Genomic DNA, 24,506 nt, shown 5'->3' with positions numbered 1-24,506 from the left:
CTCTTCCTCACTTTTGGGTCAAAGGCTATCATACATGCCCTCAAACTTCCACACTAAATCTTCTGCATCACTATTTGGACCATCTTTCCCTCCCTCCTCTCTTACAGCCATTATGTATTGCTGCTGTTCAGTTTGACATAAGAATGAGCCTCTAGGTGTTGACACCCTCTGCTGTGTGTCAGTAGCTTTGGCAGATTGAGCCTGGACTCAACGGACATAGTATATTTCGTTCTAGCACTTCCCTGGTGGAAACCACCCAAGTCCTACAGCTCACTACAGAAAGGTTGTGAAAACAATAGAAAGGGTGCAGAGGAGATTTACAAGGATGTTGCCTGGATTGGGGAGCATGCCTTATGAGAATAGGTTGAGTGAACTTGGTCTTTTCTCCTTGGGGCGACGGAAGATGAGAGGTGACCTGATAGAGGTGTATAAGATAATGAGAGGCATTGATCATGTGGATAATCAGAGCTTTTTCCCAGGGCTGAAATGACTAGCATGAGAGGGCACAGTTTTAAGGTGCTTGGAAGTAGGTACAGAGGAGATGTCAGGGGTAAGTTTTTTACACCGAGAGTGGTGAGTGCGTGGAATGGGCTGCCGGTAACGGTGGTGGAGGTGGATACAATAGGGTCTTTTAAGAGACTCTTGGATAGATACATGGAGCTTAGAAAAATAGAGGGCTATGGGTAGCCCTAGGTAATTTCTAAAGTAAATACATGTTCTGCACAGCATTGTGGGACAAAGGGACTGTATTGTGAAACAGATAAACATAGAAAACAATGCAGGTCCTTCAGCCCACAGAGCAATGCCAATAATGTCCTTACCTTAGAAATTACCTAGGCTTACCCATAGACCTCTGTTTTTCTAAGTTCCATGTACCTGTCAAGGCGTCTCTTAAAAGACCCTATCATATCCACCTCCACCGCCATCGCCAGCAGCCCATTCCATGCACTCACCACTCTCTGCGTAAAAAAACTTACCCCTGATATCTCCTCTGTACCTAATAGGTTTTCTATGTTTCTATGTTTCACTGTTTTAAGTGTCTTTGTGACCATCTTCACAATTTTGACAAAGGGAAGGTGTTGGTATTGATATTGGTTTATTGTTGTCACATGTACCAAAAATAGAGTGGGAAAGGTTGTCTTGTAAAGTGTTAATACAGATCAAATCATCAATGACACAGTGTATTGAGGTAGAACAAGATAAAGCAATAACAAGGCAGAATAATGAGTAAAACCTCCAGATAAAGTACAGGTACATGAGGTAGATTGTAAGGTTCAGAGTCCATCTTTTTGTACAAGAAGACTGTTCAAGAGTGATAATAACAGGACAGAAGCTGTCATTAGCCAGGTGGTACATGCTTTTGTATATTTTGGACAATGGAAAAGGGAAGAAGTGAGACTGGAGTTGGTTGAATGGTGGGGTCTTTGATTATGTTGGCTGCTTTTCTGAAGCAGTGAGAAGTATAGACAGAGCCCATAGAGGGAAGGCTGGTTTCTGTGATGTGCTAGCGTGTCCACAATTTATTCAGTGTAAATGTGAAACCCAACAAATGCTTAGTGCTCTTAAGGAGGATGGAATCCAACTTACCTCTGTGCCACTGAAATTCAACTTGTTTTCCTCTTTCCCAGATCTGATTAAAGAAGTCAGAACAATTGACTGTTTCTTTTCCCACAAATGCAACCGAACTCACTGTGTGTTTCCAGCATCTTCTATTTTATTACCGAATTCCAATATACATCTTTGCTGATATGGGACAAAAAATAGAAAGGCAATTTATTCAGTAATTACAACCTTTGAACTGATTATTTTCCAGTATGCTGTGATATAAAATAGTTAGCCAAAGACTTTCCAGTTATGAAAAGTACTCGATTCAACCAAAGGGGAAGAATATTTTTAAGTTAATCATTGTGGGATATTGAGAAGTTAGAAGGTTAAGTTAAGGTAGATAAAAAAAAGACAGAAATGTTGCTGAAAGTAATACAATTCAGAGCTCAAATCGTAAGTAAACATTGAAAGAACTATCCAAGACTGAGAGATTGCAAAATTAGCCCAAATATAACTTCATATTGATATTTTTCAATGACATTTCCTAACGCAAAGCCAAATATGACACAAAATGTACTTTGGGAGCAAAACGATGATGAAGTGAATAGGTATCTCTTTGAAACGTGTCACACAAGAAGGTGTATCATGACAGGCTTCAGTTTAGGAAGAAAAAAAATAGTGTGTTGTGCTACCAAAGCAGTAGGGATGAAAATGGATCCTCAGCCCTCTCCATCACCCTTTTGAGAGTTTGTTGTTCTTTCTTTAACAAGGAGCAGCTCGGGTAACATGTGAAACATGCAGAACTGAGCCACTGGATAAAGTGCAGTGACCCTTGTACTCACAGAGGACAGCTAAAAACCACCTACTTATCTTCGATGTTTTATGTACTGTCTTAACTAGGGTCTTTGGGGCAACATCTGACACCACTGCTGAACTTACACACCTCCTTATAATTGGCTGGTTCAAGTTAATGCTACTTTTCTGAAAGCAATGCATTTCAGAAGTGCTTTCAGAAGCATTCTTATTCTTTTTGCTTAAGCCTTAACTTATAAGTCCAACTTTTCATATTGGTAGATTATATAGCTGCAAAATATATAACAGTTACCTCTTTTACTACAGTGGCTTTGCAAATGTTTGTGTAAAAATAACATATACAGTATATTTTAAATAATGAACCTTCAATAGCACCTTCATGAATAACAAAGTGACATTCTTCCAAAAGAGAATTCTAATTACACTTTTTCTATTGTTATAAAATTTAAATAATGTAAAATTCTAACATTAGCTAAGACTAAACTCTTCTGGAAAGACATGATTTAGTTAGGGAAAGCCACCTCGAATTCAGAAAAGGAATATCAAGTCTGGCCAGTTTAATAGAAAATAGCACATGTTCCCATGACAATGAACTGTGGGGATGGGGAGATGGGTGTTTGCTGACCAGGAAACCAGGATGTATATTTCCTAGGGATCCAACTAAAAGAGCTTCATCTTCAAAAGTGTTCAGTTCCCCAGCAGCCAGGACGGGTTCAGAGTTGCTCTGTGGTTGCAGGTTATTTCCAAAGATCTGGTTGTCAGGGAGCAGTCTCCAGGGGTGGGTGGTGGAGAGGAGAGATGAGGATGGTGCCGGTGTTGTTGTCAATTGGGTTATGGAGAAAAGTGATCAGCCAGCAGCTATCATTGTGAGTCATCAAATTGAAAGGTTTTCTTGGGGGTTGGAAAATGCTCTGTTCTTCTTGTAGTGTATTTAATATTTCAGTAGTACTTTAGTAATATTGTAAAAACACTATTTGATTAAGCATTCATTGCTTATTTATATAATTCATTACAGGTAATATGTAAGAATTATATAGGTGAATGACATACGTAATTAAGCCTCCGTGTCATCTGTCCAGACCTCACAAAAGAAAAGGAACTAATTACATGAGTATCTACTGGATCGTCTTTTTTTTATTAGTTGCTGAAGTTACAAAGCATAACAGTGGTGACGAGTAAGTTTTAAAATGAACCCAAAGTGACGACCTACAGGTGAAGCGCAGCGAGACATTTGAGTTAACAAAAAGTGCAGCACATGTTTCTTCAGAAGGGGTGCATGACAGTCAAGTTAAAAGAAAGGCAGAAAATGTGCAGCATTTATGGGTTCATAAACAGTCAGAACCGAGTGATGGTAATAATAACTATATAAAAAGAAGAAATGTCTGGCCGCATTAGAAAGATAGATGTGTTTGATTGCAAAACAGGTAAGTGGATAATGTATAATGAAGAAATTTAGCAGTATTTTTAAAACATAGAAAATTACAGGCCTTTCGGCCCACAATGCTGTGCCAACCATGTAAACTACTCTAGAAGCTGCCTAGAATTTCCCTACTGCATAGCCCTCTATTTTCCTAAGCTTCATGTACCTATTTAAGAGTCTCTTAAAAGACCCTATTGTATCCATCTCTACCTTCTGTGTATGAAAAACTTCCCTCTGACATCCCCCTTGTATCTACTTCCAAGCACCTTAAAACTATGCCCCCTCATGTTAGCTATTTCAGCCCTGGGGGAAGAAAAACCTCTGGCTATCCACATGATGAATTTAATTGAAGCAAATAAAATAGCCAATGAAAAGTGAATGCCAGTGTTATAGGTGGAACAGCATACCATTTGCTTAAAAGTTTAACTGCTCCAACCAAAACAGCTGAAATGAGTTTTGCTGATATCGTGAATTGAAAGCAGGAACATTTAGAACCGAAATGATTGTTAATTGTAGAATACTTTAGGTTTCATAAGTGAAATCAAAAGCGAGGGGAGTCTGTTTTGGGTTATATGGCTGAATTGAAGAAATTGAGCATTGTCAGTTCAGTGATGGGCTTAACAATGCACTGAGCAATTGTTTAGTTTGTGGAGTCTTACAAGAAAACGTTCAATAATGGCTCCTAGCTGAAGCACAACTCATATTGTTCAGGAAGCTTGCCTGTGATGCCTTGTCTCATGGTATAGGTGCAATCATGTCACATGTTATGAGTAATGGAAGCGAACACCCTATCGCCTTTGCATTATGTCCCCTTAAAGCTGCAGAGAAAAATTGTGCACAGATTAACAGAGAGGCTTTGAGTATGTTTGGGGTGTAAAGTGTTTCAACCACTACCTGTATGGGAGAGATTTTATCCTCATAACTGGTCATCAACCACTGTTAACCACTGGTCAACCGCTGTTAACCACTTTCAATCCACAGAAGGGTGTTCCACTAACAACACCAGTATTAATGCAGAGAATGCTCTGTTTCTTGGAGGACACAATTACAAGATCGAATTCAAGAGGATTACTAATCATGGAAATGCTGGTGGATCGTTCCATTTACCATTGAAAAAGAAAAAGCCTGAAAAATTAACAGCAGACATGACAACCCAAAGTGGCTGGAATGTGCTGCAGAAATTCTAGCTGCCCCATTTTTACCAGCACAGGGATAAATTTTCCCTTGACGGGGGTTGCCTTATGTGGGGATTGAGTGTTACTGTATCATCCAAGCAGAGAGCTAACATGTTGAAGGAGCTAGATGCTGGTCATCAAGATGTGGTTAAAACTGAAGCTTTATCCGGTGGCCTGGGATCAATCTGCAGATCAAATAGCTTTCCCATGCATTGTTCAGAATACCAACATGTCAAGAAGAAGCCAAGAGCAGTGCCTCTTCATCCCTAGGAATAGCCTACATTGCCCTGACAGTGTCAATTGTGAGAGAAGAAAGGTGTCCGGAGCTGTCAGAACCACTTCTCCTGCAGTCCCAGTGTCAACTCTACAACCACTACAAAGGAACTCCCCCAGAACCTGATATTGTTTCACAGCCACGTCACACCTGTCGAGCAGAGTAACTTCAACATGCCCCCCACCCCACGACCGCCTCCCCATCAAGAGAGATGCTATCCCATAAGAGTAAGAAATTGCCAACGGTGTTTAAATCTTTAGGATTGAATGAGACAATTTAAAACTTACCATGCTGTGGATGTTTGATTCAGCATTCTTTACTTGTTTACATAATTCATTGTGAGTTATACATAAGAAGTACGTGAGTGGTACGTGGTGCGTTACTATGCCACCACATCGTATGTGCGTGCCCCACTAAAGAAATGAAACTAAGTACACATGTACACCGGATTTTCTTTCCATTAGTTACCAGAGTTACAAAACATAACACTTTTATTCCTACAAGAGGGGTGTAAGGCCTCTTCCATCTGGGCCTTCACACCTCATTGCCTACAAGCGTTAAATATAAAACTGACACTAAACTGCTGGCACGTACCTGCTTTAAAATAATGTACCTTCCTGAACAACTTTCTCCCTCAGAACACTTAACATGGCTCCATTCCAATTGGAATGACAGGGGTGGGGAAGGGATGGGGAAGGGGTAGTGACAGGGTGGGGAGCGGCTGGGGAAGGGGTAGGGAGGAGAAGGTGACGGGATGGGGAGGGGCTAAGGAAGGGTGATGACTGGGTGGGGGTGGGATGGGGGTGGGATGGTGGTGGGGTGGGGGTGAGGTGGGGTGGTGACTGAGTTGGGAAGGGGTGGTGGGGTCAGGGAGGTGGTCATGGTGGGGTGGGGAGGGTGTGAGGTGATGTCAGAGTGGGGAGGGGTGGTGATGGGGTGGAGAGAGGGGGGTAGGGAATGAGGAAGGGGGCAGGGGGTGGAGCCGGGTGGGGAGGGGGTGACGGCATGGGGAGGGGGTGGGGGAGCGTGGGGAGGGGTGGTTCTGCCAGGTTGCCCATATTTCTCTTTACTTTAGTCATTCCAGTGCATTAAGCTCTAAGCTGCCCATCACACTGCCTGTGCAAATCAAGTGAAAATTCAAGTTCAAACTCCTTGATACAGGAGCCCTGAACTTCCTGCAGACTTGCAAATCAAAGTGGCCTTCAACAGAGCAAAACATACTCCATCAATTAAAGCTCTACAACTTTCCTTTCCTGGATCACAACCACCCCGGGTTATACTAGGCAGCAAATGTTCATCATCTCATTCACTCCTCAATGCAATGCTACTTGGAATTTTACTCATCAGATATTCTGCTTACCAGGTGCTTACTCAGGGTGGGGACAGGCAATGGCATGGTCTCGCCTCAATAGTCATGATTACATTAAGGATATATGCATATGCCTTTCCAAGCAAGTTTAAATTCCCATACATTCCTTTTCTGTTGCATGCAGTAAAGGTTGTACTGGTAGCCTGACAGTGATATAGCCTACTGCTGAACATGATCTTATTTTGTTGGAGGCATAATTAAACATAGATCTGAGACTAAGCAAACTCAGCACACCCACATAGTCAAATTCATGATGCTGACCATCTTATCCAAATCAATCAGACCTGTTGAAGAGAGATCAATCAGCTAGCAATAGTGATTGTAATGACTACTATACTTCATCATCACATAAAAACTGATTTTAAGACCTTATATTAAATCACTGTTCATTTATTTGTCAGTTCACTGGGAAAGAAATAGCCACACTGTTCAAATTCGCCACCTGCTTATTACTCATATTCAAATTGGATTTTCCAGGGAAAAAATGGAGAAACATTTTGATGGCAAAATCAGCATGCCAACTGCATGTCCAAACTTAAGTAAAATGGGAAAATCCAGACCATTCATGAGAAATTTCCAAATATCAGATTCACAATGCACCAGACTGCAATTTTGCAACTAGATATATACTCAAGAAGAAACAAGAGAAAATCTGCAAATGCTGGAAATCCATGCAACGCGCACAAAATGCTGGATGAACTCAGCAGGTCAGGCAGCATCTAAGGAAAAGAGTAAACAGTCAAAGTTTCAGGCCAAGACCCTTCAGGACTACAAAAAAGAGTTGAGAAGTCAGAACAAGAAGGTGAAAGCAAGGGAGGAAGAAGTATAAGGTGGTAGGTGATAGGCGAGACTTGGGGAGGGGGACCAGTGAAGTAAAGAGCTGGAAATTTGAATATTGAAAGAGAAACAGGGCTGGAGAAGGGGAAATCTGGTAGGAGAGGGTAGAAGACCATGGAAGAAAGGGAAGGGGGAGAAGCAATAATGAGTTACCTCTCCGCCTTAAGTATGACGTCATCATGGTAGTAGGAATGGGAATGAGAAGTACAACTGAAATGGGTGGACACCAGGAGATCCTGCTTTTTCTGGCGGACAGAGCATAGGTGCTCAGCAGAGCAGTCTCTAAATCTACGTCGGGTCTCACTGACGTACAGGTGGCCACACTAGGAGCATAGAATACAGAAGATGACCCCAACAGGCACACAGGTGAAAGGTCCTGATGAAGGGTCTTGGCCTGAAACGTCAACTGTTTACTCTTTTCCATAGATGCTACCTGGCCTGCAGAGTTCTTCCAGCATTTTGTGTGTGTTGCATTCAGACAAAGACAGATGTGCCTCGCAATGATCGGGGTGAACAGCTTTTTCAAGTATTACATTGATTGCATATTTGTGGCACCTCCAGGCAATGCCTTTTGGTTCAAACACCAATGCAGTGACATTTACCACATCTCTCTCGTGTGAACATTGTGATCACTTCCAGCAAAAGCCAACATGCATCAAACTTTATTCAACGTGGTTAGCAGTTTCTTTTAATTTTCTCGTGAACCAGGAATAAGATCATGCGAAGGTCACCTATTTCATATCAGTGACACAGTTCCCGAGACAAAGAGATGATTCATTGGGAGCCATATGGACACGTCATAAATAAAATAGCTTCTACCCATCCTGTTATATGGCTAATACCTTCATTTCAGTGTAACACCTCACAATTTTCTTGCAGCAAACCTGCCTGTCCTTGCACCCTGTGCAATGGTTTCCCTAGATCGGTAGATCACTGATGGCATTATTTGAATTTTGTCTTTTTTATCTATTTCTTTACTGAAAAAAATTTTAAAAACTTCACAACACAATAAGTGCTGGAGGACAAGCTGACAAATTTGATTTTGCTTAGCCACTAGGGAAAACAACTGCTACTGAAGTTTCCAAGCAGGGTTTCCATTAAAATGTGTGAGAGTGTGTTTTGTTGGAAGAGAAAGAAATAACCTTGCTGCCATGTCCTTTTTTCAAAGGCATGATCATATTTCTTTGAAACAGCAGCTAAGTATTTAGTGACCAAAGATTCAAAGAACCAAGACTGATTTGAGAAATGGTTTTGAAAAGGTGGAAGCTATTTTCTTGATGAACTCAAGGAAGAAACATAGAAACATAGAAACATAGAAAATAGGTGCAGGAGTAGCCCATTCGGCCCTTCGAGCCTGCACCGCCATTTATTATGATCATGGCTAATCATCCAACTCAGAACCCCGCCCCAGCCTTCCCTCCATACCCCCTGACCCCCGTAGCCACAAGGGCCATATCTAACTCCCTCTTAAATATAGCCAATGAACTGGCCTCAACAGTTTCCTGTGGCAGAGAATTCCACAGATTCACCACTCTCTGTGTGAAGAAGTTTTTCCTAATCTCGGTCCTAAAAGGCTTCCCCTCTATCCCTGAAGAAGATAGCTGAACATGGATAATTTTCTTCAAAGCAGCATTAAGGGGAGAAATACAAAGATAACAAATGAATTACACAGAGAATACAAGGAGTGAAGAATTCTCCACTGATAAGGAATCCATTTGCACTATTATCCATTTATTGAGTTGTGCAATTACAATTTTCTAAGTTTTTGTCCGTCTCATATTCTGTGGTGTGGAATCTGACAAATGTTCTTTTGAAGCATTTTCATAAGTAAGCAATGTAGACAAAGGAAGCATTAAATTATTATCACATTATCATGGCTGAATGAGCAAGATAGATTCAAGATTCAAGATTGTTTAATGTCATTTCCAGCAGACAAGTGTAAAGGAAAATGAAATAATCATTACTCTAAATCCGATGCAGCACAAAAAACACAAAGAAAAAACACAAACATTAAAAAATCAAATAAATATAAATACATGAGATAGCTTATACACATAGATTGATTATATGTCCATAAAGTGAGGCTAGGCATAGGAGTGTCCATACGTAAGGTGAGTGACAGGAAATGATAAAGTAGTGCTGGTTGGGATTGTGGCGGGTTATGGGTGGAGGTGTTGATCAGCCTTACTGCTTGGGAAGGTAACTGGCATGGATGTCACCTAGCCTCCTCCTGATAGGAGTGGGACAAACAGTCCATGAGCAGGGTGGGTGGGATCCTTCATGATGCTACTGCCTTTATCAGGCACCTTTCTGTATAATTGTCCTTGATAGTGGGTATGGGTAAAATATAGAAAAAAAAAAGAGATACTCTGAGGGAACATAATCTTCCTCAAGTTTACACAGCAAGAAGGAAGAAAACATTTTGATGAGTTAGTGAAAAGTGGGTGAAGAATTACATTATAACAAGGGTTTTAAAGAAGGAGAGAATGATAGAGAAACCATAAACATTAGTCCTTATGAAGGTCTCAGCCCCAAATGTTAACTGTTTACTCTTTTCCATAGATGCTGCCTGACCTGCTGGGTTCCTCCAGCATTTTGTGAATGTTACAAAGATAGAGAAACTTGGTTTGAAAATTTTAGAGCTAAGAGTGCAAACAGATAAATCACAACTATCAAAAGCTACGGAGATGATAGGCCATGGGAGGATATAAACACAAGGTTTAAAAACTACTTTTATAGTAGATAGTAGTCAATGTGGGTCAGTTAACAAAAATGGTAACAGATGTGCAGTCTAGTAGCAAGCAAGCTGCAGTGTTTTGTCTAAGCGCAGGTTCATGAATGTTGGCAATTTAGAAACCAAGTAAGAGAGCATTAGAATTCAGAGACTGAAGGTGATCTATAGCGTGAATGAAGCACGTGGGTGAAGAAATTTCATATTGTCCAAGTGTTAGATACGTGGGATATGACCAAAGAAAAAATAGCTGGAGTCACTTATCACTTTAGCACAAGGGTTTATATTACGTGCATCAAAAATCGAGCTTACAGAAATTAATGAAAATAGTGAAAAATAAACTGCGAAAATTTGTGTAAAGCGCTGTAAGGTTTCACTGCTAATGCAATGGTTTCTCTGTAATGTTTCACTTCTAATGTAATGGTTTCTCTGTAGCAGCAATGTTTGGGTTATGACTAGAGATAACAGGGACTTTGGAATGTATGTTAGCCAATGAGAGGGGTGTTGTTCTTTCTTGTGGGTCTGGAAGAGGGATTTTCGCGGTTTTCAGTCAGCGAGAGATGAAGAGAGAAGACGTGTGTGGAGAGAGCTGGTGGACCGCCGGACGGAGTGGACGGGAAGGTCATGTAAGCTCCAACGTGCACTTTGACTTCTTCCCTGAAATGGGCCCCGTTTCTTTTTATTTTCTTTACTAACCCTAAATTTAGATTAAGATTAAGATTTATAAAGTTCAATCATTTAATTGCATATGGTGTACTGTCTGATATTTTGCAGTGCGGATTTGTAACTGGGCAACATGTCACGCAGCATCCACACAAACGAGATTTCTCCGCTTGGCTGGGCCAGAGGCTGTCTTCCCCCAAACAAACACGTGCTGGCTGATTGTGGGGCTCGTTTGGGATCGATTTTGTTCGATGCTGTGTGATTGCCCTGAGCATTGAGCCAGTGGGTTGTGTACTTAAGTCTGTGCTGGTATGGATGCCGGTGGGGTGAAGCAGTGGTGTGCCTCTGTGGGGTTACCGGTAACTAATGTGTGCGTGTTGAGTGGGGTGGATAGTACCCCGGATGAATTGTTAATTTGATTTTTGAGTGCGGTTAAAGCTATTGGCAAAGTTCAGATCGTAGCACGGAATTTTGATAGAATGGTGAGCCCAGACCTTGTTTTAGTTCAGACTAGCGCTGACGTTACGGCGGTGGGACTGCCAGCGTCTATCGGTGCCCCAGCTGAGGCGGGGCCATGGCCTGTCAGTAGAGGAGAAGGTAGCGGAGTGGGCTGAGTCACACGTTGAGTTTCCCGTAGCTGGGAGCGGAGACTTCAAAGACAGGGTTCTATCGTTTCAGAGGGTTGAGGGAAAAGAGTGGTTGGATTTGGGTTGTCTAATTAGTCCCCGTCCCCCAGTGAAGAGCGAGACCTCTGAGTTGGCACCAGCCCTTACCTCTCTGGTGAATAAGTGGCCCAGTGCACAGGCAGAGGGTCACCACCGGAAGCCAAGGATTTTCTCTGGAATAACGCCCACCCCCGAGGGGGAGGAGGAGTATGAGACGTGAGTGGAGCAGACCTCTCAGATGTTAGATGAGTGGCAGGGCTCTGATGACGAAAAGTGACGGAGATTGGTTGAAAGTTTGAAGGGGTTGGCGGCTGACATGGTGAGAGCTGTGAGAACTAGCCAACCTTCCGCTACCCTTACTGAGTATCTAGACGCATTGGAGAGCACTTTCAGTACGACAGGGAGCCCGCTGGAGCTCATGGTGGGGTTTCAGAACGTGCGTCAGGAAAAGGGGGAGAAGCTTTCCGTGTACTTTTCTCAGCTAGACAGGCAGCTAAATTGCCTGCGGCACTGGGGGGTCATTCAGGCAGCTGAGTTGGATCAGTTAAGGATGGACCAGATACCCAAGGACGCCCAGCCCGAGGACATGATTGCTTGGGGTCTCCCTCCCTCCTTTGTTGAGCTGATCGGAGAGGTACAGGAGGAGGAGAACGCGTCGTAGGCGCGGGCGGGCTCCGTAGCAGGGTACAGTCCTCATAGTAGCCCCTTGTGGTGAAGTGACTGCGGTCAGCCCAACCCAGGGAATGGTAAAGGAGATGGTGGCAGAGCTGAGAACTGACATGTCCCGGGTGTTAACAGCAGGGGTGGACCCCCCATATGATAGGACTGGTAGAGAGGGGGACCCGCCAAGGGGATGGACTACACTGAGGGCTGAAGATAGCCATGGTTCCACGAGAAGGGGGACGGCTAGAATCGTCTGCTATAACTGTGGTGAAGAAGGACACTTCAGGCAGGAATGTGAGTGGTTGGAAGCCCCTTGGAGAGTGAGCCGCCGGGTACCTAAGCAGGGAGAGGTGTTGGGAAACCTAGAGGCAACCCAGTGAGGGAACGGCCTGGTGTTTCTGGGGGATCATGTTCCCAGCAATATACAAAGGAACCCCCGAAAGTGAAAAGCCCTATTCCTGAAGGCTTAGTGTGGCCACACTCCAGTATGTCACTACAGATAGAGAATATTTATGCTAAAGCCATACTCGACACCAGGTCACAGGTCACTTTGTTGTACCATTTGTTTTACAACCGGTATCTGAAGCATTTACCATGGACACCATGCAGGGCACTGGAGGTCTGGGGTCTCAGTGCTGGTGATTATCCATACGACAGTTATTTGTCAGTGAAGTTGGAGTTCTCGGAGGCCGATGTGGGAGTGTCTGAGGTCCATGATACATTAGTGCTGGTTTGTCCGGTCCCCGCTGAGAAGGACGGCGTTTCAATTTTGATGGGGGTCAACACCCCTCTTGTGAGGAGGCTCGTGGGGGCCTGCAAGGAGAAGGCTGGTGAGAGCTTTCTGGGGACATTGTCCGTGCACCCAGTGTTTCGAGCTGCTTTTGAGGAAGTGTGTGGCAACATCGGGCCAGATACCGAATTTAAACGACGGACTGTGTGGCTCACCCAGTCGAAGCCAATGGTAGTACAGCCCGGGGAAGTAGCGAGAGTGATGGGAACCTCCAAGTTTCCCGGAGTGCCTGAGGGCGAGGCCCTCTTAGTGGACACTCCGGAAGACCACAAGGAGGAGTCGGGATTTTCTGCTGGGATACTGGTGAGACCCGAGCTGCAGAAGCCCTCAGTTGTACAGGCGAGCAGGATGGCAGTGATTGTCAGGAACACTACGAAGAGGGAGGTCACCTTCAAGCGGGGGATGCTCCGGCACATTTGTTCCCAGTGATGGTAATGTCTAGTGCCCCCATGAGGCACGCCGGGAAGAAACTATTGGAAAAAGGGGGAAAGTTGACCACTGAGTCATTCAACTTCGGGGACTCCCCGGTGCCTGCAGGTTGGAAAAGGAGGCTGGTAGAGAAGATGTTAAAGCTGGAAGGTGTCTTTTCCACTGATGAGTTTGATGTGGGTTGTTCCAAGAACACTCGTCACACTATCCGGGTGACCGAGGACACCCCGTTTAGAGAGAGATCGCAGACATTGGCCCCTGCAGACGTGAAAGATGTGCAGTGGCATTTGCGTAAGTTGAAGGAAGCTGGGATCATCACCGAGTCTCGAAGCCCCAAGGCGTCCCCAATAGCAGTGGCCCAGAAGAAGAACGGGAAATACGCATGTGTGTGGACTACAGGACTCTGAACAGGCACACCACCTCTGACCAGTATACGGTCCCGAGGGTCGAGGACGCGCTGGCCTGTCTGAGTGGTGCAAAGTGGTTTAGTGTGCTGGACTTGAGGAGTGGATACTACCAGATCCCGATGAGTGAGGCTGACAAACAGAAGACGGCCTTTATATATCCACTGGGATTCTTCCGGTTCGAAAGGATGCCCCAGGGCATATCAGGAGCCCCGGCAACCTCCCAGCGAGTCATGGAGAAGATGGTGGGTGGGAGATATGAACTTGCTTGAGGTTTGGTGTATCTGCATGACTTTATAGTGTTTGGATCCACCTTGAAGGAACATGAAGCGAGGCTACTGAAGGTGCTCGGCCGCCTGAAAGCTGAAGGATAAAACTTTCCCTGGACAAATGTCAGTTCTGCAAAATGTCTGTTAGGTATGTTGGGCACATCATCTCATGAATTGGAGTAGGTACAGACCCGGCTAAGATCGAGGCAGTGACCACCTGACCAAGAACCCAGACTGTGAGCGCTCTGCGCTCGTTCCTCAGGTTCTGTGGTTACTACTAGAGGTTTGTGAAAGGTGAGTCACCCATTGAATCAGCTTCTGTGCAGTTACCCTCCCTTGGGAAAGAAAGGGAGGGGGAAAGTGGACAGGAGGGTGGAGAGTATCTTAGCCTGTCAGAGCCCTTTGGACCGAGGTGGGATGTAAACTGTGGAGAGGCCTTTCAGTCGTTGAAGGGGCTGCTGACTCAAGCACCAGTGCTGGCTTTTCCGGACCCCCAATTGCCATATGTACTGCACATGGATGCCAGCCAGGAGGGCTTGGGGGCATCCTGTATTAGGATCAGGGCACTTGGTTGAGACCCGTTGCGTTTGTCAGCCTAAATCTGTCCCTCTCCAAGAAAAACTATCCAATGCACAAGTTGGAATTTCTGGCATTGAAATAAGCAGAGGTGGATAAGCTGAGTGGGTACATCTACAGGGCCAGGTTTGAGGTGAGGATGGACAAAAACTCCTTAACTTGCATCCTGACCTCAGTGAAACTGGATGCCACAGGCCGTTGGTGGTTGGCAGCGTTGTCTGCCTATGATTTCAGCCTGAAGTACCGGCCGGGGAGCCAGAACATTGATGCGGATGCTTTGTCCCAATGGGTGAATGAGGGACTGGACAGGGACAAGGAGTGAGAGAGTGTTCCTGCCTCGAGGGTGAAGGCCATGTATCAGTTTGCCATCACCATGAAGGCAGAGGAACAGGAGAGGCAGGATCGAGCAGTGGATCAATTGGGGGCTTCTGATGATGCCACACCCCAAGTTTACTGTAACCTGACTGCTCTGAAGACAAATCAGCTGCCAGAATTGAGTTCTGGGGAAGTGACAGCTGCTCACCCGAGATGATCTGGGCATTGGTACCATTTGGGCAGTGGTAGAAAAGGGAGACATGGCTCAGGCAGAGAAGATGAAACATGCGTCTGTGCCTCTATTACTGCAGGAATGGCCTCTGATGGAGTTGAAGAGCCAGATCTTATACCGGGTCATGTCACCCCCCAGACCGACCTCGGCATTGCCAGCTGTTTCTGCTCGAGAAGTATCGGAGGATTACGTTGAAGTCACTTCATGATGATTCTGGACATCTGGGGGTGGAAAAGACCAATGAATTGCTCAGAGACTGGTTTTACTGACCCTGGATGAAATCGGAGGTTGAAGAATACTGCAATTTGTGCATTCGATGCACATGGCGGAAGACACTGCCTACACAGGCAGTTCCCTTGTCCCACTTGCAGAGTGCAAGGCCTCTAGACCTAGTGTGTATGGATTTCCTGTCAGTAGAACCCAATGCCAGCCACACGGCAAATGTCTTAGTCATCAAGAATCACTACAACAGATATGCTCAGGCTTTTCCTACCAAGGACCAGAGGGTGTCTACGGTGGCAAAAGTGTTATGAGAGAAGTATTTCATTTACTATAGCCTTCCCAGGTGGATACATTGTGACCAGGGTTGGGATTTTGAGGGCAGACTCATCATGAGTTATTGGGCACGCTTGGAGTTGAGAAGTCGTGGACCACGCCCTATCACATGCATGGTTATCCCCAGCCAGAGAAGTTTAATCGGACCTTGCTAGGCATGCTCAGGACCCTGCAGATCAGCAAGAAGAGCAGGTGGAGTCAATATATTGGCATCTGGTCCACAGTTACAACTGTTCACCATATTATCTGATGTTTAGGTGCGAGGCGAAGTTGCCCATTGACCTTTGTTTTGGGACTGACGAGGGTGACTTACCACCGAAGAATTATCTGAAGTATGTGTCTGATATGAGAAAAGAGCTGAAAAGGGTTTATGAGTTAGCTGGGGTTGCAGCTGCCAAGCAGAATCAAGGAAATAAGCGGAGGTATGATCAAAAGATGAGGCTCTCCCTACTGCTGGTGGAGGACCGAGTCCTCATAAGGAATTTGGGGCTACCTGGAAAGCATAAGTTGGCTAATGACTGGGCAGCCACACCCTATGTGGTAGAGAGTCAGATGCCAAACCTATCAGTTTTCCGGGTGAAACCAGAGGATGGGAATAGGCCTGTCAAGTTCCTCCATCGGAACCACCTGCTGCCCCAGGGTCAAGAGATGCAGGTAGACCCAGAGCCAGAGAGACTGAGAAATTTCAAGTTCTTGGGTGTCAATATCTCTAAGGACCTAACCTGGACTCAACATATTGATGCATCTATAAAGAAGGTAAAACAGCAGCTATACTTCATTAGGAATTTGAAGAGATTTGCTTTGTCAACTAAAATACTAGAAAACCTCTACAAATGTACCATGGAGAGCATTCTGACTGGCTGCATCACCTTTTGGCAAGCACAAGATCAAAATAAGTTGCAGGAACTTGTAAAATTAACTAGCTCTATCATACTCATATATATGTAACTCAGTTTTTTCCTCCATATTTATTTATCATGTATTTCATTGTACTGTTGCTATAAAGTTAACAAATTTCATGACATATGTCATTGATATTAAATCTGATTCTGAATATTCAATATGTGGGTTGATTCAGTGAATGCAAAGCAAAGTGTTTAGACATTAACATTGGATTGAATCTTTTGCTATACAGAGCTACAGGGCTGCAGATATTTCTGAGAAAGGCATCTCAACATAACATAAGGCAGGATTCTGCGTCGCAACATAAACAATGAATTAAGCACATGTCAGGGTTCATTATAATTAATATTATGCTGCAAGCAGTCTTTACCAAGATGCTCATAACTTGGGAAAAGTGAAATTGATGAAGGCTTGACTGGTTAAGCCTATTATAGCCACAGCAATTAAGCACATGTAATTGTTGACTAACCTCTGTACAGAAAATCATTCATGTGGACTTGAATTCATGTGGGAGTACACCTTGACAACTTGCACACATGCATCCTCTGGTTTGCCATCATTATGGAAGTCACAGACTCTGCATTTATAGTTTCCAGAGGTGCATATGCTGTGATCAACACTGCAGACTGTAATTCCTTCAGCAACTCATTGACTCTGCAGATAACACAGTGCAGAGATGGACCATTTATCCCAACTCTTCCCAGAGTTCAGTTCTTTATCTGTGTTGAATTAATTGATGCTGGCTTGCTAAAAAGAAGTAAACTAAAATTGCACTCTGCATTCTTAAAGTGACTGAAGAATTGGTGACCTGAATATTGATTTTTTTTTCTCACTATCTAGTAAAAACTTAACAGAAAGTAAAAGTTAGTCAATACCATATCTAGGAGAGAAAAAATGGAAGTCTAGGAAAAAATAGAAAATCTTGATCCACTATGATTTGGTCAAATAAACCATTCAAAAGTGTCACAATAATAGCTATTGGTGCTATCCGTACAAGTAAAGATTAGGTTCTATACTTTTATCCTGCATCAGTGACTACCTCTAGAAATGCTTACTGTAGTAGAAGAAAGGGAGCACAAATAAGTTTTCCTTTCACACATGTAACTCTAGAGTAGGATAAAAGTTGGAAGTTCAATGCTTGGTATGATGTTTCTAGAAAGCTCATCACACTTTTCCTTTTTGAAAAGGTAGGACCCTAAACAGAATTGGCCTCAAGAGCAATCTTGTGATCTAGGTCTATAGATACTGGAAGTGGCCACATAAGTAGATAGGGTGGTAAAGAAGGCATAGAGCATACTTGCCTTCACTTGTAGGGCACCGAATGTAAGAGGGAAGAATCATGTACTTTGAGGTAGCTTGTACTTGGAGAATGACGTGCAGATCTGGTTGTCCCATTATAGGAGTGATGCAAAGGTTTTGAAAATGGTGCAGAAGAGGTCTACCAGGATGCTGCCTGGATTAGGTGATCTGAGCTATAAGTGAAAGTTGGGCACACTTAGATTGTTTTCTCTGGGGTGTTGGAGACTGAGAGGAGAACTGATAGAAGCTTATAAGATAATGAGAGGCATAGATGGTGTTGACAGTCAGAATCTTTTTTTCCCAGGACAGAAATGTCAAGTACTAGAATGCATACTTTTGAGATGAGAATGGGGAAGTTTAAAAGAGATGAGTGAGGCAACAATTTTTTACACAAATAGTTGTAGATGCCTGGAATAAGCTACCAGTGATTATAGTGGCAGTAGGTTAAATAGTGGCATATAAGAGGCTTTTAGATAGATGTACAAATATTGCAAGTAATAGAGGGATATGGATCACGTGCAGGCAGTGTGATTTAGTGTAATTTAGTCTGCATCTTGTTCAGTGCAGACATCATGGACCAAAGGTCCTGCTCCTCTGTTCTACATTCAACAAAAAGGATGCAAGAGTTGTTCATCATCTGGGTAAACCTTGCACTCCTCTCTGCTGATACATCATACAGAATGCCAGCTACCAAGGACATCCAAGCATTACATTATTAATGAAACTTAAAAGAAATTATGTACATTGGATACAACCTCTATGGGTGTATCTTATTGCTTGTGGGTGCCAATTCACACACATGAAAACTCTACCTAAATTCACTCTATTTAATCCCACCTGCCATCTACCCCACACTGGGCTCTTGATAGTATGCCTTGACAGGAAAGGGCACTCCAGCTTAGGGACAGTAAAAACCAAATAACCTGTTGCGAAGGTGCAAAATGGAACATGTTATGAAATTATGTAAATTAATTTATGCTTTTTCAAAACTCTTCCTAAATTGCGATATTTTCGTAATATTTTCAAGATTACTTGTGACAGAGCACAGGAAGATGCTTCAAATTATATGAAGGAACATTTGGTAAAAGGAAATCGGGGAGCCTTGTGTGCCAGGTATGCACAACTACTTCCAGCAGAATATTAAAGCTTTGCAATGTAATATGTGCATAATCATAACAGGACTTAAGAGACTGAAACATGGTCCTGTCTTTTTTGTTTTACTTCTCAACTTTCTACATGAAATGCTGAAACAATCATATATGCAAATGTCGCAGTGAAGACAAATTAATACAATAATTTAACTAGTCAGAGTGTCATTGTATTGACATTTATTGTACTGCTCATAAATGTCATGCATGCAGGAAAATGGAACTATTAAAAGTGGTTGGCCTTTCCTGAGTATCTTGTATAATTACTGTATAAATACTGCGAGTACTGACTGAACAGAAAAATACATAAAAATATAAAACTGTCAGTCTGAAAACCAGATAGCTGAGTAGACAGTGGCGATAAATGAACCAAATCAATTTTAACATGCATGTTAAGGCTGCAAAAGTACATAGTTTAGCACTGTTAGGCTAAAAAACATTTGTCTCTGTCTCATTGCATTTCCCCAGCACTTAGCTGAATACACCCATAGGCCCCTTCTTTGGCTCCAGACAGACTCCATGTCTGATTAATGGCAGCTGGAGGTGTCCAATAATTTCCTTACCTTATAATAAGCTACAAAAAAAAGTACTGTGGTACCCCTCGGGTCTCAATTTGTCCAACAACTTTCACAGTTGCTGGGCCTGTACTGACTGCAGAGTGAAACATTTGATCAGATACCTCAGATACCAATACATCAGTTCAAAGAGTTAATTGCCTGAAACTGAGTTAGGTTTCTCATTAGCATGAACAAGATCTTGAAAAGAAAACAGGGGTGGAAATAGCCCATTTTTCACCTTGATTATATGATTTTACCATTGATTTCTCCCCTGAGAAATTGCTTTGATTAATAAAAACTGGGCTGTAAGAAAGGAATAATGTTTTGTCATGCTTTTTTTTGGGGGGTGGAATTCACACAGTCATCAAAAGTCAGTGTAGATATAGAGACCCATTTAAACAAATCTGAATTATAGATGCTATTAGGCTCTGCTTCAAATGGATCCAAATGATGGATTAGATCCAATTTCAAAACAAGGGTTTCGTAGCTTGATTTAGTAACCAGTCAGGAGGACAAAGAGCTGGGAGTCTGAGGTTGGATGCAAGTGGAGGTGTTTGGAAGTGGTGGTACTGGGCCAGAAAAAGAGAGCCTAAATCCAATTAGTGCTCATTTCACAAACTTAATAAGTAATCGCTGTGTAAAAATGGCTGAAAGAGTGGGCCACCGGCCTAACTTACAGGTAGTTCATGGAGTAGCAGAAGCAAATGTGGACTGAAGGCTGTGAAAAATAGGAAATTCAATTTTACTAATTTGATCCAAGTGTTAAAAGACAACTGCAAGAGAACATTGTGCTAAATATAAATAGTTTCACATCCTGGATATGAAATTGGGATTGATACCAATGACTATTTTCGGTATTGTAGAAGTTGATTTCTTTCACAAATCACATGCACATTCTTAGCATGAGTGACCCTGCCTGATAAAGTGAGTGGCAGGTTAGCACATGGGTCACTTCCATGTGTCAGATGTATACAAAGTCAGTGGTCAGTGATGTCAGTCCTCGTGCGATGCTGATTTGATGCCAAATTGTACCATGACAAGGCAACTAATGCTCCAATTAACCATATACATGGAACCTGGTCCTTGCAACAGTAAAGTCCTCTGGGCTTGGCTGTTTAAAGGATTTCGCAATAAGTAGCTGCTGTGTTGGGGAATCATTAGACTTTGAGATGCTGCATGAGTGGTTTGCAGATCAACATAGATACGCCTGACAACATAGTATAGATCCCTTCTTAAGGAAGAAATGAGGTTCTGGTGATATCCCTGCTAAATATCCAGCATGACAGAAAGAAAGGGAGAGCAGGCCCAGAGGGGATGGAGGAAGGAAGGGTGATAAATGCAAGGCCAGGTTGCCATCACCCAATATTATGCAGTGGTGACAACTCCATTCCATCTTTCTGAAGAGCATATGGAATTGGTCAGAAAGATCAATGTATGTTTCATTGATCTTTTTGTGGGAGTGAGGTTTACTGTGCCCCATAGTATCTGTAAGTCTTGTTCATTCCATCACACTCACCAATATTTAGTGCATTGCTGTTTTTGGAAAGAGAGGCGCAGATCACAGCTTTACACATCATGACCATGAGGACTCCATACCAACTTTGGCAAGGGTTCCCTGCTGGGAATTAATGGGAGGAGAAGATGGCGGCGCGATGCAGCTTGCGCGGCCAATCTGGTGAATGATATCTGTTATCTGTCAAGTAGGGTGCCATGCACAATCCTGATTTGATGGAGATAGACATGAGAGCTCAGAGGAACATCTGTGAAACTTCTGAAATGCCTGCTTCGCCGCCACTGCTACTGTGTGATCCAGAATCTCCGGAGGGGAAGGCCCCAAGTCCTCGGCTTTGCTTGTTGCTCGGCGGCCAGGGTGGGGTCAAAGCGCTCGACAGAGATGGTACTCGGTGCTCGGTGTCGGAGGGCTGGTCGGATGCTCAAAGTTTTCAGGCGGACTCAGAGTCATCTGCGGTTGGGTGCTTCCAATGCATCGGCAAGTTTGCAGCACTTGGAGTTCATGACAGGCAGCGTTTCTCCCTTCTACCGTCTGCGTGAGATGATGGGGCTACTGTGGTAAACCATGTATATATGTTGTAACTCGGTTACCTGTCTGGACACACCCCTCTGCTGACTGCCCCTGTGGCTCCTCCCACAGAGTCCTGTATAAAGGTTTCGCCTTGCCCCTCCCCCTCAGTCCGGGGGCAGACACTCACTGTGGAGGTCGTATTGTACAGCGAATAAAAGCCTTTCAGTATTTTACAAAACCTCAGTCTTTTGGAGTAATTGAAGGTGCTTCAATTTTATTCGCTGTACAGGCCTGGGAAGCTTAACGAGCCCTCCGATGCCCTATCCCGGGGAACATGCGCCAGCGCGCAGATCAGCTGGCTATACGCCCTAGATGTAGACCTTTGCCACCCAGGAGTCACCTGGCTTTTCCACTTCGTGAAAGCCCGGAACCTGCCTTACTCCCTTGAGGAGATCAGGATGATGACCAGGGACTGCCAAGTCTGCGCAGAGTGCAAACCGCACTTCTACCGACCCGAAAAGGCACCACTCATCAAGGCCACCCGCCCCTTTGAGCGACTGAGTGTTGACTTTAAGGGCCCCCTTCCCTCCACCGACTGCAATGTGTACTTTCTTAACGTTATCGACGAGTACTCGCGGTTCCCCTTCGCCATCCCCTGCCCTAACACCACTACCACGTCAGTTATAAAAGCCCTGTGCAAGCTCTTCACTCTGTTCGGATACCCATGCTATATCCACAGTGACAGAGGGTCCTCGTTTATGAGTGACGAGCTGCGCCAATATCTACTGGCTAGGGGAATTGCAACCAAGGACCATGAGCTATAATCCCCGGGGGAATGGACCGGTGGAGGAGAATGGCACGGTGTGGAAAGCCACACTCTTAGTCCTCAGCTCAAAGGGACTGCCAGTCTCCCGCTGGCAGGAGGTCCTTCCCAAGGCACTCCACTCCATCCGCTCCCTGTTATGCACAGTCACCAATGCCACCCCTCATGAGTGGCTCTTTTCTTTTCCCAGAAAATCGACCACTGGAACCACCCTACCATCTTGGCTGACATCCCCGGGGCCAGTGCTGCTCCGGAAACATGCGAGGAGCAATAAATACTCCCCGATAGTCGAGAGGGTTCACTTACTTCATGCGAACCCCCAGTATGCCTATGTGGTTTTACCTGATAGGCGGGAGGACATGGTCTCCATCCGCGACCTGGCGCCCGCAGGAGCTCCAGGCCCCTACCCTGAACACTCCGTGGTGACTATTGACCCTGTACCCACCGATGTATGTACCTACGAGACACCGTGCACCCCAAACCCTATACAGACACCACACGACACTCCCATACCGGGCGCGATGCACACGCACGAGGGATTACCGACGCCTAACGTGCTGGCACCTGAAGTCAGGCTGGAGCCAGCACAACTGCCATCGCCGGTGCAATCACCATCGGTGCTACATAGATCACAGCGACGGACTCGACCGCCTGATAGACTTAACCTGTAAATATACTTGTTGTAAATATTGTCAGTCACTTCACCCCGCGGGACTCTTTTTAAAAAAAGGAGGGGTGAATGTGGTAAACTATATATATATGTTGTAACTCAGTTACCTGTCTGGACACACCCCTCTGCTGACTGCCCCTGTGGCTCCTCCCACAGAGTCCTGTATAAAGGTGTTTGTCTTCCCCCTCCCCCTCAGTCCGGGGGCAGACACTCACTGTGGAGGTCATATTGTACAGCAAATAAAAGCCTTTCAGTATTTTACCAAACCTCAGTCTTTTGGAGTAATTGAAGGTGCTTTGAGACTTTTTTTTACCGTGCCCGTGGTCTGCTGTTTATCAAATTATGGTATTGCTTTGCACTGTTGTAACTATATGTTATAATTATGTGGTTTTTGTCAGTTTTAGTCTTGGTTTGTCCTGTGTTTCTGTGATATCACTCTGGAGGAACATTGTATCATTTTTTAATGCATGCATTTCTAAATGACAATAAATGAGGACTGAATGTCCTCATAATCTAAAATGAAAAAAGAAAGGTTCAAGAATGAAGGGAAAGTGAGAAGGGAGATTAGAATTGAGCACTTTTAATGATCTTTAACTCACCATTGATGAGGAATTTAATGGTGACTGCTTTAATCAGGACTAGTGTTCCTTCCTCCAAGCCACTGAGCTAATCTGTACTGCTGGTGTGCTGCTGTAGGAATTAAATGCTGCCTTCTCATGCAAAAGAGAGGGAACCGTGGTTCTGAATGTCTTGCAGTTTGCAATACGTATACTGTAATTATCTGATGCTGCACTGGGAATGTTAAATATAAGCACTGTTTGATTCATCCGACAGCCAGGAAACATGAAGATATTTTGAAGTCCTTCAGCAATTGCTGAAGATTTCTACAACTGCAGATACACAGTCCTTTAACCCCAAAAACGGCCATCTTCTTCACCCTCTAGCCTCCAGAAGATTTTGGCTTAAACTTGGGCCTACAGACAACACACATCAAAGTTGCTGGTGAACGCAGCAGGCCAGGCAGCATCTCTAGGAAGAGGTACAGTCGACGTTTCAGGCCGAGAAGGGGTTTGCCAATCACCTGTCCAGCTCTTGGCTCCATCCCTCCCCCTCCTGCCTTCTCCTATCATTTTGGATCTCACCCTCCCCTTCCCACTTTCATATTTCTTACTAACTCTTCCTTCAGTTAGTCCTTACGAAGGGTCTCGGCCTGAAACGTCGACTGTACCTCTTCCTAGAGATGCTGCCTGGCCTGCTGCGTTCACCAGCAACTTTGATGTGTGTTGCTTGAATTTCCAGCATTTGCAGAATTTCTCTTGTTTGGGCCTACAGACATTTAATTTCCCCAGCAGACTCGA

At 44.2% G+C, this 24,506-nt stretch overlaps 1 long non-coding RNA gene across 1 annotated transcript in view; it reads left to right on the top strand.

Moving 5' to 3' along the window:
• The window catches only part of LOC134344932 (uncharacterized), a 61,464-nt gene that overhangs the window by 32,572 nt on the left and 4,386 nt on the right, over positions 1-24,506 (top strand). Inside the window, exon 2 of the long non-coding RNA XR_010017567.1 lies at positions 18,955-19,040. This is a non-coding gene — a long non-coding RNA (uncharacterized LOC134344932). The remainder of the gene's footprint in view (positions 1-18,954; positions 19,041-24,506) is intronic.

This window comes from Mobula hypostoma, chromosome 4 (assembly GCF_963921235.1).
Source record: "Mobula hypostoma chromosome 4, sMobHyp1.1, whole genome shotgun sequence".
Taxonomy (NCBI): domain Eukaryota; kingdom Metazoa; phylum Chordata; class Chondrichthyes; order Myliobatiformes; family Myliobatidae; genus Mobula; species Mobula hypostoma.
This window is presented reverse-complemented; position numbering and strand designations above follow the sequence as displayed.